Raw genomic sequence first — 21,210 nt, 5'->3', positions numbered from 1 at the left:
GGTTCCCACACTCGCCTGCTGACACAGTCCCCTCTCAAAAGGAGTGGCCAGCAGTAAGCTGAGTGAAATGAGCCAGTCCAGTTCCTGCCCCCAAAGGGGCTCAAGGTCAAGGGAACTATCCTATCTCAGTAATAATTTTAGTGTGAATGGAATATAATTTAGGTCCTATGAGAGAAGTTCGTTTCCTCTGCCTTACTCCAGAAATACCTTTTGGATGGCTTACACAGAGTAAATAAATGATAAGTTAGAGATAATAATGAGAACCATAGAAAGTATAAATAGAAATAAAACACGATCATCTATAGAACTTGACTATCCATTTAATATAGATAGAGAAGAATTTGTGAAATAAATACATCTTTTGAACAAAGAGAACAAGTAAATAGTTCAACTTAGCTAGAATAGGGAACATAGTATAAGGAACAGATTTTGGGGAGAAGGTAATGTTAGACTTGAATATAACTTTGAGGTTTCAGTTGGCGACACTGAGGTGAAAATGCCTGGTAAGAAGTTGGGAATGAAGAACAGGAGCTCATGAATATGGAGCTGGACACACCACTGCTCATGTGTCTATCTATGTAGTGGTGATAGTGGAAGTCATTATACTAGACTTTAGACATTATGTTAAAATCTCTGGAAAATGTTAGGAGTATTGAAATTGCCATTGCAAAATTATAACAGAAAATCATTACAGTGAAGGAAATCTGACCTAACCAACTCCATCTTGCTTCTAACCTCCAACGTGTCCTTGTTCATTCCTGGGCATGGGCCAAACTAACTTTGGGAGGAACTTTGATTATAGTTGAACTTTGAAACAAAGTCGATAAACACCCTTTCCCCTCCCCTACACCAAACAAAAAAATACCCTTCCTGCCAGGGGACTAGACTGCCTTTGTAGGACTAACAAAGTAGCCACAGGTTAGAAATTATAGTTTAGGAATCGTGTGGTTTGAGGCAACAAGGTTCGGACCCTCCACAAACTGCTCCTGAGGATAACATCACTATTGTGAAACTTAAGATAGGTTTCACAGTGTTGGAGATATTTTGGAGATCCTGCACTCGATTGCTCAGCTGGCACCACCTAGATTGATAAACTGGCTCATTTGGTATTGTGACCCCCACCCAGGAACTGACTCAGTGCAAGAGGACAGCTTCAACTCCCTATAATTTTATCTCTGACCCAACCAATCAGCACTCCCAACTCACTGGCCCACTATCCACCAAATTATCCTTAAAAATCCCAGTCCCTGAATTCTCAGTGAGATTGATTTGAGTGATAATAAAACTCTGGTCTCCTGTACAGCTGGCTCTGTGTGAGTTAAACTCTTTCTCTATTGCAGTTCTCCTGTCTTGATAAATCGGCTCTGTCTAGGTAGTGGGTAAGGTAAACTTGTTGGACAGTTACAGTATCGAGCCTAAAATTCATAATTTAAGTTTGGTGTCTGGAAAATACATTTTTTTCTACAGGTTTCTAAATAATTATAATTTATTATTATTACTAGGAATAACCAAATAACAGGGATAAGAATTGGCATTATTGAAAATAGATGCATGAATTCTTTCGTGGGGGAAAAAGATATTAATCCTTTAGAAGTACAGAATATTAGTACTTTCCCATGAAAAGGCTCTGCCCCACCCCCCCTGTGTTTTTGAAATCTTCTCTCAATTGGGTTGGAAATATTGAAACAGGAACATCTTTGTGGCTGTCACAATAACTGATAGTTAATGGCGTTACAAAGAAACATTATGTCAACAATATTTCTGTCCCATTGTGAATCTGTTTTTCTCTCATGTTTCAAACTGATAGGGATTCTTTCAGATAAAGGAAGTAGAATATTACTATTCCAATCACTCCATTGCATCAGAGAAAACCAATTGCAGCAGAATACGTGCAAATAATTATCAGGTTGGGCAGAGCTCAGCAGAATACAAACACCTGAAAGTTTACAAGTAATGACAACGGCCGCCATTTCTAGGAGTATGTTGAATGGAAATATTTTACTGCAGATGCCAAGATTTATTGACCAAATTCAGCCTTATTACTTACCCAAAGCAGAGTTCTCACAGAACTCGTAAAGATCATTTTTTAAATGGAGTCTCGGGTAATCACCCCTCTTCTATTTTGCCATTTCTGGTTTCAGCCCCTTTGCCTGGGATATAGTTTTCATTAACTGGTCTTGATTTTTTGGCCTGGATACTTCCTTTACATTGACTGTGTTATCCTGCTTTTTTCTCTGCATGTTGTCCTAGTTTATTTGCCTAATGCCCATCCACCTTGCACTACCAGAGGCTTGTATATGTGGACAGATTCCTCGGACTGATACTTGCTCAAGAGAACAGTTCGCTTCACTCTAATCACTTTCTGTAAATTGCAACCAGAGCACTGAAATCGTCTCAGCACATGAGACCAGGGAGGAAAGTTGACAGAGGAAACACTAGAGATGAAGAAGGGGTGGGCAGAAGAATGAGCCTGTGTCTGATTTTATATAACACACACTGACCCCTTTCTTTAAAAATAAATCTGGATGGGCTGCAATGGGTTGCTGAGCCCCTGAAAATCTGAGTCTTCAAGTACAAATAAAGTGACGGGAATAGCTGATAGGCTGACTCCAACTCATTACCAGGAAGATGGCTGGCTACATGTGGGATGACTGGGAAACAGACCTGTCTGGATATCATCTGAAGCTAGAGATTCCTAGACTACATTAAACTATTCCTTAACTCAAAATAGTTGGCCAACATATAAGTCAGAGTCTAAAAATGTTGCTATTAAAACTCTCTGTATCTCTAATAGTTTTAAAGTCATACTACCATGAATATACAATAAAATATATACATTTCTAACCATATTATTATTCTATTATTTTTAAAAAACAAATAAAAAACCTTTGTTTTCTTCTAAACACAGTTGGAAACCACTGTAGGTCTTACAGCATATCAATACCTGAACTTGTTGGATACAGTTTGAAAATTATTATACATTAAATACTGAACATGCCCAGAGTGGATACAATCAGAGTAACTGGTGCCCTTATAAAACTCTCTTAAATAGGCTATTTCTCTTAGGGTATGCTATATATTGTCATATATACATTCAAGTTCTATTAATTGGTCTACTATTTTTGACATTTCATCTTCACTTTTGTTATCTTTGAGAGGAATTCAATATTAGGATGAATTATGTTTGTCTCTGAAAAAAATAGGTATTGGGTATTTTCTACCAAAGAGAATTTCATTCTAACACCTGTCTATCAGGTAGATATTAGCATTTGCCTTATTTAATTGATGAAGAAACTCAAGCTAAATGAACGCAACTTCCTGCAAGTCTCCCCGCTAGGAAGTGGTTAGAGTTAGGATTCAAGCCTTGAGCTCATTAACTCTTCACCTTGTTGCCTGCTAACAATTAGAATTACATTTTTTGGCCTAAGTCTTCTTGCATCTTTGTTCCAAATAAACAGCTGTTTATTTTTCCTCTAACACACTCAGTAAACATAGCAGATCTTTGCTTTGTACTTAATCTGTGTTGTCATCTGATCTTGTTTCTGTCTAGCCACATTTCCACTAAGCTTTGAGTTTTGCAATTTGTCTGTTTGGCTGAAATTTCCAATTGTTCAGCAAACGTTGGAGGAAATCATCCTATAAACAATCCTGACATCAAGTATACTTGCATATTTATTATATTAATATGAAAAGATTTATTATTATTTCTTGGTTTGTTTTACGTTGTTTTCCACTTGGGTTAGATGGTGGTGAATTCCTCAAGAGTGCCAGAGAAAAAATAAAGCCATGAAACCACGTTTGTTTGAATACCTTGCCAAAGCAATTAGCTAAAAAGCAAAAATGTCAATCATGTCTTTGTTTCTTCTTCCAAACCAGGTCCCTAATGTGGTTGGAACAACTTTTTCAATTAATCTGTTTGTCGATACTTTTTTTTTTTTGCATTAGGCAGTTCAATAGTCAAATATTTTCCTTTTCATACCACTTATTAATAAAGAAAATTCTTTCTTTTCTTGAATCCAACACTAGTTTATCAGAAACTACATTCTTTCATTTTTCTAGATACATACTTACTATCAGAAACAAAGCTATCAGATGCAAATTACATTTAATTCCTTCAAGTACTAAGAAGCACATCAGAATTTTACATCTAAGGAAAAGTTCAGACTCAGAAGACAGCCACAAAGATTTTGTCTTCTGTATTTAGGCAAATGCCCCACACATTAAAATAACTTTATAAGTAGGATATTGGAAAGTGCTGTAATTATTTTTCTTTTAATTTTCATGAAGATAAATACTGTGAATGCTATTGCTATGGCATATGTAATTTTGCTTTGAGTGGGGTCCAAAAAAGATTGAGTGGCGAATAGGTGCTAAAGGTTGATACAAACCTCATGTATGATAGCGTTTAAAAAACCAACAGCCCGGCCGGGCGCAGTGGCTCACGCCTGTAATCCCAGCACTTTGGGAGGCCGAGGTGGGCGGATCACGAGGTCAGGAGATCGAGACCATCCTGGCTAACACGGTGAAACCCCATCTCTACTAAAAATACAAAAAATTAGCTGGGCGAGGTGGCGGGCGCCTGTAGTCCCAGCTACTTGGGAGGCTGAGGCAGGAGAATGGCGAGAATCCTGGGGGACGGAGCCTGCAGTGAGCCGAGATCGCGCCACTGCACTCCAGCCTGGGCAACAGCGAGACTCCGTCTCAAAAAAAAAAAAAAAAACAAACCAACAGCCCAATAAAATATTCCATCAAAATACCGTGTGTGTTATGTGTGTGTGTCTTTTGTTTCAAAGTGAAAAATTTTAGACAAAATGTAAAGTGGTATTCCAGATTCTCCTGCTTTCACGGAGCCTCTAATTTACCTGTCAACAGTTCTCAGGCAAATGGTGTGAAACATCCAGCTGCCATGATTGGATGAGATATTATCCCCTGTTACAGATCCCGCATCTGAGATTATAGCTTTCCAAACCACCCTTTCATTTAACTAAACCAGAGTCATATTAAGAGAATATCAACATTTTGAAGATTTTAACTGATACGTTCATAAGAGTAATCTGACTGTATACAATTAAATTATAATTTGTATTATAAAATGGCAGCAGGAATTGGCTTATTATAAACTGACTTTAAAAATAATTTTGACAACTAGTTTTTCAACTAAGGTAGTTTGATTTAAGTCAGAAATAATACAGAAATAAATGGTATGGGTGAGACACAGAATTGTATTGTGATTATGAGTAAAATATGTGAATATGTACCACAATTCTACGATTTTTTTTTCCGCAAGCAAGCATAAACCATTTGGATGGTTACTTCTAAGAATGTCATATTTTATTTGATAATTGCCCTTGGTCCATGTTCTTGTGCAATACAAACTCTATAGTGAATTTAAAATGTGAAGATGAATTGAAACCATTAAAAATTAAGAACAAGTTAAAAGGAAATGCAAAATGCTTTCAACACATAATAAATACACATAATTAATCTAATACTACTTTCTGTGGGCATATAGAGGAGGAAAAAACCAGTAAACATTTGGTTAAGAAAGAGAGATTGGCTATTAATTTCCTATTCCCATTGCTGTGGTACTCTACAAACCCTGGAAAGACTACACAGTCACTCTTTCATATAAAGACAAAAATCGAACTAGTCCCATATTGGACATTGATTGTTTGTGACCAGCCATCATCTTGAAATGTACTCCTTACATTTTGATACTTTCCCCAATGAGTCCCACCTTCTGCAAATGCACATCCTCTAGTGCTTTTGTTGCTGGGATGCAAGCAGGTGACCAATTTTCTGTAAAATCAATATGATTCAGAGATTAGCAACATTTGGAGGTGGCCATGCATGGGAATTTGTATTCTGATAAGCATGATGGTGAAGGTTCTCTGGGTGGTAGCAGGTGTTTTGGAGCCCAATCCCAGATGTGATGATTGCTGTGTGACTGAGACAGCAATCTTTTAGGTAGAGATGCCTGCATGTGTGTGGGCATTGTTTCTGTAAATATAACTTCAGAACGTTGTTCATCAGTCCTCCCAGAGATTCTGCAAAATACTTAATGTTCTTTCATAATTACCATTTTGAAAGGGAAACTAGCCAGATTGGATTTTCTTGTTTACAACTAAGAACTGAATTAGACATGCTTCTCTTACCCCTCGGTAATGCCAGTAGAATTTCCTCTAGAAGTTAATGAACCTCCTTCTCACCTCCCTCAAATTTTGCTTATATTACATAATGTGTTAGGAACAGAGTCCCAGGAATCTGACTCTGAGATGGAGATTAGCATGCAGGATGGGAATCAGACTGTCCTATCAGAGATGGTGATTAAAATGCAGGCTGTTTATTAGGGATCATTCTGGGGATTAACACCTATGGAAGACAAGGGAAGGAAGCAGGATTGAGCAGAGGGAAATACTGGGCTGTGATGCAGTTTCAAAGAAGACCTCAGTGAGCTCCATGGAATGTTGTGAACATGAAGCGCCCTCAGATTAGTCCTCCCTATCAATCATTCATGGTCTGTGGGCTACTCTAAAGAGGGGTCTGACTTTGGGCAAGGTGATTCTTTTCATTTGGAGCAATTTTGAAAAGAATTGACAGCTGAGGAATCCCAGCATTTTGAAGCATATATCCTTCAGGCTACAGCATCTACTATATAACTCATGTGTGTTATTATTGTTAATTCTTTCCACAACTGTGGTCCCATTAGACTGAGAGCTCTGACTCTCATGAAAAATTTCTTAAAGTGATAAAGCATAATGCTTAAGCATGTGGTCTCCAGAACCAAAATGCCTGGGTTTCAATCATGGCTCTAATATCTAGCTGCTGTGTATCCTTGGCAAGTATGTTGTACCTCTTTGTTTTTCAGCATTCTTATATATAAAATGGGGGTAACAGTTCTTTATTCATAGGGCTATTGTGAGCTAATCTATGTGAAGGGCATAAAGACTTTTTGGTATTGCATGGATATTCAATACTGATAGATAAAATCAGCTTTTAAGTGCCTAAAATCTAAGAGAGTCCCTACTATGTATTAGATGTCAAATTTTCATTTTTTCATTTTATTGAATATGCACGTTATTCAAAGTTGGTCACAGGAATGTAGAGCTAATGACTACATATACAAGACAATTTAAAGGCATTGTGAGGCTTGCATGTCCTAAAATATGTCTTCCTTTAGGCGAGGTACTTGTTAAAGTGAAAAAGATTTACTAGGATTGAGGTGACTATGTTAGGTCTCTACAGTATCTCATCATCTCAGCCAGGAGAAGTAAACAATAATATATTCTCAGACACCTGAGCCTAAAAGGGCAGTTTTGATGAAGTAATAAAAAAGAAAAAAAAAACAGAAAAATGTACAGACCAAGAAGTATGGCTCTGGGAGGACCATTCTGGCATGAAGATATGGATACTCGATGAGAAATGTGCAACCAGGAGAAGAAAGTGTTACTCAAAGACCTTCTGTCATCAGACCAGAAACTCCTCAAGGGTGGTAGGCACAGTGTCTGGCACCTGCTGAGTTTTGAAGAAATGACCAGCCCATTGTTTTCTGGAGCTCAAGAGGAGACATCTTAGGATTATCCAGGTGTGTGCTCTCTCAACACTCATTGCTCCCAAATAAGATAGTGAATTATAAAATCCTTTTGGTGGGACACTGATTGAAACCAAGAGGGTGGTTTGCCTTTCCTTTTTAGGAGCAGGAACCATCAGCAATTTTTCTCCAGGACCTTGTGGAAGACGAGGGCAGTCTTCTCTAATAAGGTTGTCTATGAGACAACATTCGTATCTTTTCTTTGTTTCCTTTTTCAAACTTTATGGAAAATGTGAAATATTTATAATGCTTACAGAACAAATAGATCTATTGCTATAAGTTGTGATGCTATTACCTTTCTACAGAGGAAGATGTTGTTTCTCTGGAACTTTGGGGCATTATATTAGGACACAAGTAGAGGCAAAATAATACTGTGACATGAAGGAGGTGTCTTTTTTCCCAGCAGACACAACTATGCTTATGAGATTTTCCTCTTAGTTTTCTGGTAATTTTCATCATTTTGAACAAAGAAAAATTGAACACATAAGGATAACCAAAATAATGTGTTTGATTGAGTTTCTGGTCCAATAATCATTTAAGCACCTTCAAGATCCTAGCAAAATACAAGATGTTTCAATCAGTCCATGTTCTTTTGGAAATGTGAATAGTTATTAAGAATAAAAATATCTCAGAAAAGTGTGAAAAGTTTCCAGAAGAAAAATATAAGCAAATATTTACTTAGCCCTTATAACAGTTTTGACTTAGAGATAAATATATATTACCTCATTTAACATTCATAATTATTCTGTGGAGTAGAATATTATCCTCATATTACAGAAGAAGAAATTAAGGCTCAGTGATATGAAAGCAATTGTTTGATTTCATTGGGCCTCCCACCTCCCCTTATCGCTAAACTTAGTCTCACCTGCTCGTATGAGTAGACTGAGGTACTATCCATATTTTATCTGGGGGATTTAATAGAAGCAGTGCTAGAGTCTTTCAAGTATTGGCCAAAACACTGAGACATTTCCAATGGGATGTTTTAGAATCTGTTAGAAAGACACCTAGATGGGAATCATTTATCCTTCCTATTTGTACTTCTGGGTTTCTTAAGAATTGTCTATACACCTGGGGTGTTTGTTTAAAATCCCACCCCAGGCCTTCTAGTCAGGATTTATAAAACGGAGGTGGAAATTTGGCAAGCACCTTTGGTGATTCTTAGGCCCACTAACTTTGAGAAACACTGCTTTTTGCCCTAGATCCTGAGGAGATGTAGGGCACTCCACAGTATTTGTGAGAAAAGAACACTGGTGTGGCTTTTGATTAATGGCTCCGAGAAACAGAATAAGAAACATATCTAAAAATACTACCTTAGACTGGAGAGGTTGACGGGTGAGAACAGTAAGTTATTAAAAACTAAGAATAATTTAAGAACGAATTTTACAGATAATTGATAATGAAATGATCTGATAATAGTTCTAGTAGAGTACATAGGGGTGAGTTTGGAAGACACTGTAATTAAGAGGATTAAGGAGACCAGCTAAAAAAGAATTAAAGAAATCAAGATAAACGATAACAGAGCAAGAACAAGAAACTTACTTCCCAGAGATAAGTGAGTCTTAGGAAAGAGGCATTAGGTATTAGATTTATCTGAAAATCTCTAATGAAGTTTAAAAGAATGACGCTTTGGCCTTATGGAGAAACTTCCATAGTTGAAATCTTTCTTAGGAAGTTAATGTGTTACTTGGGTTGAGAGGTTCTCTTTTGCTTTGTACAATATCAGTAACTATGTATATTTTTAATACTAGAGAATATTTTCCACTTCTACTGTATATACCCGAGGGGAGCACTTTTACTGAATATACCCGAGGTGTAACTTCTCATGGAAAAGATACAATTAAAGTATAATATGCAACATTAAAAAATAGAATTTATATTATTCTGGTAGAGCAATAGTGTTGCTTTTCATTAAATTATGGGTTACATTCAATATATCAAATAATCGATTAAAATATAATATTATACTCATTTACATGGCATCTTATATTGCTTCCAAGAAGTTTGAAACACTTTTCACTGATCTAAACAACAATTTCTAAATAAAAAATAGATGAATAGATATAAATAATAGTGAATGTATGAATATACTTCTAGATTTTATATTCTAGTCTGCTGATTTATCTAGTTTTATACCAATACCTATTGTCATGTTCACTGATTTTAGGTAAAATGTGCCTTCTGATAATGCAAGTTCCCACAAACCTTGCTATTCCTTTTTTTAACTGAAAAACTTGAAGTAGTTAAAGATTCACATGCAGTTATACGATCTAGTACAGGGATATCCCTTGTGTCCTTTTCCAAGTTTTCCCCAATGGTAGCTTTTTGCAAAATTATAGCATAATATCAGAACCATGATATTGATACAATCAGCCAACCTTATTCTGATTTTTCTAGTTTTACTGAACTTATTTGTGTGAGTGTGTTCTAAACAATTTTCTCACATGCAGTTTTATGTACTTACCACCACAGTTAAGATACTCAACAGTTCTATCAACACAGGGGCCCTCCTATTGCGACTTTATAAACATACCTTTATCTCTCCTATTGTTCTAATTTTATAATTTTTTACACTATTCTTGAGCATTTCTACTTCTATGTGAAGATGAGGATAATTTTGAGCAAATCCCTGTTCACAACACATACAAAGTGAGGACTCTAGTTGTAATGTCTTAAAACATACAAAACAAATATTAGTTTTGAGACAATTGATACATTTATGTTGTTAATCTTCCCATCTGGTGTCAATGCCTGCCAGGCAAAGAATACCAGGGACAACCCACATTTAAACAAGTTTATTTTATTGCTGTTTGTTGCAAAGGAGCAAAAACATCATGGGAAACCATTAGGTGTCTCAGAATGTTGAAAGATAACATTTAAGGATTTAAGCTTGTATTAAGTGATTTTGGAGAGGGTTCACAGAAATAGGATGCTCTAAGGAAGTAGGGGTAATGATTGGCCAACATGTTTAAGAAAAAATGTTCTAATTTAATAGTCAAGAAAATTTGTTTGCACACATAGACACATATGACCAAATACAGAAAACAAGGTATTAAATTATATTCATAGACCTGTCAAAAAATAAATAGAATTGCATTTCCCATCACTGGTGGAGATGTCAAGAAGAGCTACCGCACAGACCAGGGAAGGTGAGTATAACACAGCTGTTTGAGAAAGTAATCTGGCAACATCTATTAAAACAAAGATAAACTTTTGTTTAGCAATTTTATTCACAAGAGTCTATCATATAGAACCAGAATATCATGACTTAATATAGTTTGTAAAAAAAAGGAAAAACAAGTTGGAATTAAAGAGAAAGCCTGACCAATAGGAAAATGATATACACATTGGGGCATTTACACTATGAAATATTATGCTGCTGTTAACAAATAATAAATTAACTCTTGATCAGTTAACCTGGAGAGATTTCCATGATGCATTTTGGAGTGTGAAAAACAAAGTACATAAAATCTATGGATATGATTTCAGTTATAGTAAAAGCAATAGCAAAATTTATGTATGCGTGTGTATACATGTGTCTTATATTTTATACCTCTTTTATATAGTCTATGAAAAGTAATTTGAAATATTTCTCATATAAACATTTGTGTCTCTTCAGTGGATCAAAATATAATGCTGTCTTTTCATGGGGAATCAAAATTCAGCTATTTTATCTAAAAATATATAGTAACTTTTAATGTATCTGGAATCTATATATGTGTGTGCATATATGTATATGCTTAAGTGATCTTAAAAAAACAACAACAAAAATAAATACAATAGAATAGTATCCAACCTGAAAATGAAGGAAATTGTGCCATTCTGCCAACAACATGGATGAAACTTGAGGACATTATGCCAACTGAAATGTCTGTCACAGAAAGACAAACACTGCATGATTCCACTTATATGAGATGGGTAAAATAGTCAAATTCGTAGAATCGAGGAGTGAAATGGTGGTTACCGGGTTCTGTGGGGAGTGGGAAATAGGAAATTGGTAATCAAAGGGCATATATTAATAGCTTTAGTCAAACAAGATGAGTAAACTCTAGAGATCTGCTGTAAGGCACGGTACCTATAGTAAACAATAATGACTTGTAGCTTTAAAATTTTAAGAAGGTAGATCTCATGCTAAGTATTTTTAACACAATAAAAACCACACAAAACCCCAAACAAACTAATAATGGCAAAGATAAGAAAAAGTCAAACCTAGAGGGCCCTGATCTAATTAGAATAATAGGGATTAGATAGTAAAATGATTTTTAAAAAACATTTATGTTACTGTTTGATGCCTCCATTTTCCTAGATTCAAAATATGCACAATTTTAATACTTTAAGATAGAATTTAAGTTATGTGATTCAATAATAAAAAACAAGTTTACCTTTAAATAAAGCTTTCCATAAAAGTGCAAGCTATTTTAATATATCAATATGTATCCAAAGCGAAGATCAAGTAAAACAAGCAGAAGTGATACTGTAAAATGTGCCTCTTAAAGTAATTTATTATAATAAATGGCATGCTAACAATGAAAAGGTGAGCTGGCAGAGGAACTCTTCTCCAATCCTATTTCTATCACAGCTGGAGGTGCATGGGTTCCTTGTTTTTACAAAGGGATTACTGCTACATGGTGAGCTCCTGCAACAAAAGTTAAATAGGAATCAGCTTCCCTTCTTAAATATTAATAATGCAATCACTACATAAAGGAATTTAGTAATGCATAGTATAATTAAAGAAGTCAGAGCTTCCAAGAACTCCCAGTTTTCTTGACGGTTTACTCAGATGTTATCTTCATGTGATCACAGTCCTTAGGAGACAAGTGTTTATATTGATAGTGAAATTCTGTTTGAAAGTAAAATATCTATACCTGTAATATGATTAGTTTTTAAAAGTCAATCTGATCTAAAACAGCTGACTTTTTTCAATAACTTTCATATTTTGATTCAATAGATATTGAGCTTTCTTCCTCCTTACCTTCCTTACTTTTATTGTATTATTAAATGCTGTGTAGATTTAGACTGAATAGAGGTGGCATTTACTTCTCTCCTAGGTTCCTATATGAAAATAGCTTTAAACAATTTATATTATGCTTATGAAAACTTACTCAACATTGAGAAAATCAAGCAACATTTTTTGGGGGAGGTATTATAACCTATAGATAATATTTAGGTTTACAGAAGATCTATAAATATTAAATTATGTCTATAAATATTTGCCCAGTTCATATCAACTAGAGTTCTACTATCATTTAGAACAGTTTAAAACTGTCTCTGTCAATTTGCTTCTGAACATATCACTAGTATGTGCAGCCTAGGGGTTAGGGGGAGGTTAGGTACTTTTAAGAAAGGCATAAAAAAAGAAAAGATAAATTATAGAGAGAAAATAAACTTTTTCTGATTCAGTCATTCATAAAGAAATATTGATTGAATGTCAAGGACTCTTCTAGGTGCTGTAGATTCAGCAGTGGTCAAAAAAAAAAAAAAAAAAAAGTCCCTGGAGCTTACTTTCTAGTTGAGATCTCCCAAGGTAAAGAAAGAAGGCAACCCTTAGAAATGATCTCTAAATGTGGTTCCAGAAAGAATATTACCCCGTGGGAAATAAAAACTTCTCAATAAAATGATGCAACACTGGAGGCTTATTGTCACATAATCTTTGAAAATCTACCATCAGAAAGAAAAAAGTGGTAGAATGGAGGAAGGAAATTGTATCTAGAGATCCATAGTTTAATATAATCTCTCACAGATTATTGGAAGCCAACCCTGTTTTAGTAAACATAAAGGGCCTCTGGCAACTCGAATTACTTGCATATACAAAGATAATGATTGTGTTCTTGTATTTCTGTCTCTGCAAACAAATGAACATAAAATATCCAATAGAAATAGGTTCACACTTGTGTTTTTACTTTAAATAATGTATTAGTGTCTAAAGCGCTTCTGAAGAAACAGCCAAAGCAAACAGAAATTTTTAGTTCTAAAAGACTGAAGAATAAACAACTCTTCTCAAGAGACTGCATTAAGCATTGCACCAACAAAGGCAGAGTTAGGTCAAGAATTATCAAGACATTAAAAATCAAGTGATAGTGTCAGAGTATTAGTTTTGTATTAACACAGTGTGTTAATACACAGTGTGTTTTTGCAATATTAAATTCCCTAAGTGGCTACATGGCCAGAAGTAAATTCAATATTTATTTACTGGAGTATTTTGTATTTACTTGGATCACAATAAAATAGACAAATGTCTGAAACAGCGCTGCTGTCTTTTCCTCCTTCTCTTTTGAAGACTCTATGTACATATTAGAGTAATTTGCTAAGTATTTATTCATAGCATTTTGTCCAAGTGTATACTGCCTGCCATGGACTCTGTGAGAAGCTTCCAATCCATAATACCCAAAGGAATATAAGCGTAGTACAAAAAAGAGTAGATAGTATACAGAAAGTGATTTATACATTGTTAACAGTTGCCTGACCAAATAGTGATCAAGATGGGCAAAGGATTGGGGAATGCTTAATGGAAGAGAGATGTCTGGAATTGAGTTTTGGTGAGCAATATTAACAAGATTGGAGCTTGGTGACATATGTTGGGAATAATGATGAGGCCATTCTAATGAGATGAGTCTCACAAGAGTGATCTATTACAGGAAGTAGTAGGAGAAAAGTTATAATGAATTTATATTTCTCAAGAGATTTAAATAAAATAAGGACAGTGTTTTTCTTTTTTAATTTTAATTTAATTTTATTTTAAGTTCTGGATACATGTGCAGGACATGCATGTTTGTTATGTGAGTTTAAGAGGCAATGAGAAGCTATTGAATATCCCTGAGTACTAGGTCAAAGTAAAATAATCTGGCAGACTATTTCAGGAGCAATTGAAAATATAAGGTAGTTAAAATGTTATCACACACCACACACCAACACACACAAAATATAAGAAGAATGCACACTAATTATGAGCAAGTTTTCTAAAGACATGTAAAGGTTGCTTGGGCTATGTGGGAGGAAAAGTTTGGAAAAAAGTAAAAAGACCTTGATAGGATTATCCTATGGAAGGAGCTCTGGGCCCATTTTCTTGAACCAAGTTCTTTTCATGATGGTAACATAAGCCCTACATAGGCTCCTGGAATATGAGAGTAAAAGGTACTTGTTGCTTAATCTTTTGGGAGAGATTTTCAGGTACTGGATATACAAAGAGTAAATTACTGTGCAGTGTGTCTGGGCGGATGAGGACCTTAGCTTCCTCTACTTACCTGCAGTTCAGTGTGGTTTGAAGTTAGAGAATTAATTCGTAACTAAAATATCTCAGTGGCAAGGAATTACTCCTTGCCAGGCACTAAGGATCCAGTGCCTGGAAGAGAGTTCTGAATTATAAAAGGAGTGACTTAGCAGTAACAGAAATGTGCTGACAACCAAATACCAAATGAGATAAGGTTTGAGGGCTGCAAAGATAAATGATGACAGAGGACCAAATGGAGCTGCTTATCTCTAACATCTTGATTGTACTTAAATTTTCAGCAACTTGCATGCAAATCTAGCAAATTTGTATGTGTGTGTGTGTGTCTGTGTGTGTACATGTTTGTGTATGAGATACAAGTAGTGGAGAGATGTGAGACTAGGTTATATATCTATAATTGTGGAATGAGAATCCATTCAAAATATAAACGGGAATGTAATAGAAAAACAAAGGTTAATTATTATTTATCCCTCATATATGTAGCTCATTTGATCACAAATTCCAGCACTTTTTTGGTTACTGGTAATAAGTATTCAATAAATGTTTCTCAATTAAATAGAATTATTGATTGAATTATATGAAGTCTTACATGTTCTAACATCCACTGTAGCCTATTGCATGTCCTAAAATAGAGCAGAGTGTTATGGAATCCCCATGATTAATTGGACGTACAAAGCCTTTTTACTCTAAATGGAGGCAACTGCTGTAGGTCTTTCCTAAACTTACACTCTCACTCTAGGCCAATATTTTTTAGTGCACAACATATTTTCTCTTGAAAACCCTGCTGAGTTAAAAATTTACATGTATTCAGAGTTTCTTCAATATACAAAAATAAATAGAAGTTTCTTCAATATATAAAATTAACAGATTTTTATTTAGCATTTGATGACCGTGAAAGCCATATGAACCTTTCTCCTTAGCTGTATGTTGAAAAAACACACACTTTCAGAATTCATAGAGTTAGAATGTATACATTTGGAAATAATATATAATTATTTTAAGCATTCTGCAACATTGACCAGAGACGTGAAAATTAATGTCTTCATCATTCTTAACAGTTGCTAGTTTACACAGCATGATCCCATGCTAATGGAACCTTGACTTGCACGCGAAGTGAAAACCAATAACTCTGTGCTGAGGGCATAATATATGGGTGATATATGCATGTAAGTGTGCATTCAAGTACATATATATTTACATAAATATAAAATACCATTTAAATGTACTTTGGAACATGTGAAAGCAAATACAAATATATTTTTATTAGAGTTAATATTATAATTCATTACCTTTTCTGGTTTTAGAAGTAATTGGTGTTTATTGCAGAACAATTGGAACATGAAAAAATGTATAAGGTGCAAATAACCATAAGCTCATGATCCAAATATTTTGTTGTATCCCTAATGGTCTATTTTTAATGCAGAAACATGTTTGATCTGGCCATAGTTGGGTATAGAAGAAAATCCTTCAGAATTTCATTTCCATATCTCTGCTTTACATTTTAGCCTGCATAATGCAAGGGAAGAGTTTTGCTTCAGCACAAACTAGCCCTTTGCCATTCTCCACTTTTCCCTCATCTCTCACTTCAGATTCAAACTGTTCATCCAAACAACTGCCCCAGAAATTAGTATAATTATTCTCTGTTTTGTTTTAATAACATATCTATTTTTCTTTTAAAACATTTTTTTTTTTTTTGAGATGGGGTCTTAGTCTGTTGCCCAAGATGAAGTACAGTGGTGTGATCCTGGTTCACTGCAGCCTCAACATACCCAGGCTCAGGTGATCCTCCCACCTAAGTTTTGTATTTTTTATAGAGACAGAGTTTCACTATGTTGCCCAGGCTGGTCTTGAACTCCTGGGCCCAAGGAATCTGTCCACCTTGACCTCCCAAATTACTGGGATTACAGGTGTGAGCCACTGCTCCTGGCTTTATTTTTCTTTATTAAAAATTTATTGCAGCAGCCTAAAACCTAATTCCTACATCTACAGAGTGAAAGATCCATAACCATGTTCCCCTCTCTCTGGTTTGATGCTCTCTTCTTATACGAAACATAACGTTTGTGAGCTTTCATGATTCATAAATACATAGAGGCTTCTCTTACTTTAATGTCCAGAAAAGTACTTCATATACAGTAAGCACTCAGTAAATATGGGTTGACTGAATCTCCTTGTTGGGTTATTGGTAGAGTGATTGCTGGTGTTGATGACAATGGTGGCCCATCTGGACCAACTGCTGCCATGATGCCTTCTGCAGTGGGGAAGGTACGGCTGGGGCTGAGCACTCCACAGACCCAGTGGGAGCCCCTTCTGCTTCTGAGTTGGAGGGGTGGGAGCCCCACCCTCCCAGGCACAGTTGCAGCTGCCCAGCTGAGGCTGTGGACCTTGGCATTCCAGTGCTCTCGGGACTGGGAAGCCCTCATGCCCCTGTAGGCTCAGAAGTCTCTGCTCTTGCTGCCTGGCCTCTCCCTGCTCCCGGTGCCCGCAAAGTTGAGGCTGAGCCCAGGCACTGTTGCAACCCGGCTGAGTGTGTGTGCTTGGGGCAGTGCTGACACACCAGCTCCTTGTTGCCTTGGCCCTCTCCAGACTTTGGGCACTGACAAGCACAGGAGGAAGGCCAGGGGTGCTGAGGGCAGCTTGGCAAGGGCCTGCAGGCACCCGTTGGCACAAACAGCCTGGGTGCCATGGGCACCATGGAGAGTAGGTTGATGGTGGCAGGAAGCAGACAGGATCCTGGGAAAAAATGGACAGGTCCCCGGTGAAGCCCTACCTTCAAGCCAAGGCTGGCCTGAGGCCTGAGGACTGGGCTGCCAGTTCCGTGGACTGGAGTGAGAACTTATGGTGCTTTTTCTGGGCCGCCCATGGCTGCTTATGGACCAATCAGCATGCACTTCCTTTCCTTGGACGCCCATAAAAACCCCCAGATACAGCTAGACTTGGGCAGACAAGGGGTGACCTGACTGCAGGTAGGAGCTACTCACTCTGGGTCTCCTCTCCTCTCCACTGAGGGCTGCACAGACATCGGGATGATCTGCCAGTGGAAAGGAGCTATGGCCATTGGGTCTCCTGAGAACTGTTCTGCTGCTCAGTGAAGCTCTTCTCCACCTTGCTTATCCTCCAGGTGTCTGTGTACCTCATTTTTCCAGGACATGGGACAAGAACTTGGGACCTGCTGAATGGCGGGACTAAAAGAGCTATAACACAAACAGAGCTATAACACAAACAGAGCTGAAACATGACCCTGCAACCCACCCCCCAATCCCTGCTTCTCTCCTGCTTGCAGGCAACAAGAAGGAGAGAAGAGCTGTGGCCCTTTGGGGAGTCCAGACCTAGGGACTCCCTGAGCCAGGGCTGTGACACCCTCTTTGGGTCTCTGTAGTTCCTGGCATCTCCAAGCTTCCAGGTGCCACTGCATTTCCTTCATCTAGACATGGGTACCTGCAGCAGAAGCCACGTGCAGTACATTTGATCCAGCTGTGACTCTGCACAGAGCTGGCACCTGTGCCAGGCACCTGGAGCTGACTTCTCCGCCTAAGCAGCCAGCATGGCCACCTGGCTGTGCACAGTGGCTGAAACCCACTCTCATTTGCTCACATAACCCTCACTGCTTTGTGTCTGGCTTGCACTTGGCAGATGTGGGACCTGGGCCTGTAGCGTAAGCTGAGCACAGCCTGCCAGTCCGAGTGGGCAGAACAAACCCAGTGGGCACAAGCAAATAGTCAGAAGGTGCTGCCTGCCACAGAAATTTCTGGCTGGTGAAGCAACACCTTAAGGAGCCCGTGACAGTGTCATTTATAGGCCATAAGTTCATTACCAATTGATGTTACTACAGACTGTGTAGTACAGATTAGCCAAGTATGTAACACTGTTGTGGAAATGACGCTTTTGTGAAATTCTTTATGATTCCCCACCCATTTTTATTTATATTTGTGCCCCACATGATCTGTTACCCTCTTACCACTATCCAAAAATCAGAAAGAATATCTCTCTGGAGATTGTCCGTTGGTGTGCATAAACAACTGTGTTGCTTAAAACTATTTCTTTCAGTTACAGTACTGCAGTGCAACACTGAACTGTAAAAGTTCCTAGAGTGAAATAAAATGGTTCTCCTGACAGAAATACCCTGAGGCACTCTCGTTATTTAAATAGAGTGTTCTTCAGCAAAGGTTGTTCCATCAACAATTAGTGCCTTCTTTGTAACTCCTAAATTATTCATTAAATGCAAATACAAAATCTAATCACTTTATTTTACAGTAAAGTTGAAAGAAGAAAGATTAATACTATTTTTTTCTTTAAAATGCAGTTCTAATTCTTTTGGTCTTACTCTGTTTGAATGATAATAAATATAATTTTGATATGCAAGGTTTTTGTAGCAATTTAATTCTTCTAACAATGAAAAATGAAGGCTGAATTTTGCTGGTTTGTTTTTCTTCTCAGAGAGTCCTAACTGATAAACTACATCTCCTGTATACATGAATTTCTCTTTGCTGGCAGCAAAAATTCTGCTAATAGTTTCGTATCTATTCCATACTCATACACTGAACAGTTTATGGCGTATCCTCAAACTGCATCTCCCTTCCTTTTCTGCCACAGGGCTTCATAAACAGAATAAAAATAAGGTTGCAGATCTCCACTTGTTAGCGGTGGAATTATGACTACCATTTCAGGGCAACTTCTTTAAGGTTACCTTTGAGCCAGCCTCACCTTTTTGTATACTTGAGTCCCTTTAGTGGGGAAGAAAAATCAGTTACATTAGTATGTAAAGTGACATGTAATGTATGTAATGTAATAATAAGGTAAATTAGTGTGTAAAGCAAAGTCTCTTTGAGGGGATCACTGTAAGGCATTTCTCTGAATTATTAGTACCTAGGCTGTTGGACAAATTGATGTGCCCTTTTGTTACTGTTGTGGAGTTTGGTGTGTCTCTGTGAGTGTGTTTTTGTTTTTTAAGTCTTATAGAAACTCTTACTAGTCAAGTGGCTGATCATCTTCTCTACGGTCTTCCTGGTCGGAAGCTCAAAAGCAAATTTACAGTGTTTCTCAATTTGATTGCATACAAGTTTATGACAGTTATAATCATTATTCTTTCAAAAATCTTATTCCTGCTGTCTTACTATTCCTGTTTTTCTTTAGCTGTGATTCCAAAACCCATTTGGTTTCATCTTGTTGTACAGCATATTTTTCTGTAAGCCATGTTGAACCCTTTTATGGAATAATGTGGGGGATAAATGTGTACATACAGATAGAACTTCACACTGTTGCTTATAGTATGCACCTCTGCTATGCTGGCGGAAATACAGCTATCAAGGGCTGCCTGTAAATTCTAACCTTCAATAAGAAGAGATTGTGAGTTGAGAGTAAGACAAAGTACAAGCCTCTGTTTTTCACACCAAGGGAATATGTATTATTCAAGAGTGGAAGAGAACATTTCATTCACAGGTTAAGCAAAATAGATAATGAGTGACAAGAGAACTTCTTGATATTTTGTCATCTGCATATAACCAAGGCAAGAAAGTATTTACATTTTAAATATTCAAATATCAAGAACAAAGAATAGTGTCATTGTAACTCTCCAATGTTATTCCTGGTTATGTGACTCAGTCCTAGCCAATCCCAGATTAACATGTCAATGCCCCAGTGCCTGGCTCAGAAATAGGCATATGACCCACTCAGAACCAATGAGAAGCAATCGGAATAAGAGGGCCAGTAGGAGACCCAACCATGGCAGAAGAAACATCTGCCTGGGCCTTTTCAGTAAGATGAGTAATAAATTCCTTGGAGTTTAGGCAGTAATCATTTATTGAGTCTCTCTCTCAAAAGAAAAAAAAATGGTACACTGGTCACGGTGACGCCCATAGAGGATCAGACAATAATATTGAAGCAAAACATTCTATACGACCTACTTGATACAGTGTTCCAGGAAGGCAATCAGAGATACCAGGTATATCCAGGTAAATCATGAATTATACAATCCTTAAAGGGGCAATTCACAAAATCTGCAACATGAGTGATGCCCCAAGATTTATGAGTTTTATGACTTGAGCAAAGTCAGGTCCAAATGCTTGACTTTGGAACTCATGTAGTTATCCAAATGTTTGATTCAATTTTTGGTGAGAAAAGACAGTTTTGTGCAACTTGGTGAGAAAAGTCAGTTAGGTCATATGAAATTGGCATTGTATCAGCATTTCAACGATCATTAAAAATCTTTTTAAAAATGTTCACATTTCCATATTTTTATAAAAGAAGTTAGTCTTTTGAAGTATACATACCCTATTCAAAAAATGTAAATGAACTTTCAACCTTTTTTTTTTTTTTTACAGAAATTGAGTGTTAAGTTTTTCAAGATTTGACAAGGAAGACATTTTTAATAGTAAATTATAGCCAAAAACAGATTTTTGTT

This window comes from Gorilla gorilla, chromosome 11 (assembly GCF_029281585.2).
Source record: "Gorilla gorilla gorilla isolate KB3781 chromosome 11, NHGRI_mGorGor1-v2.1_pri, whole genome shotgun sequence".
NCBI classification, from domain to species: Eukaryota; Metazoa; Chordata; class Mammalia; order Primates; family Hominidae; genus Gorilla; species Gorilla gorilla.
Note: the sequence above shows the minus strand (reverse complement) of the source record.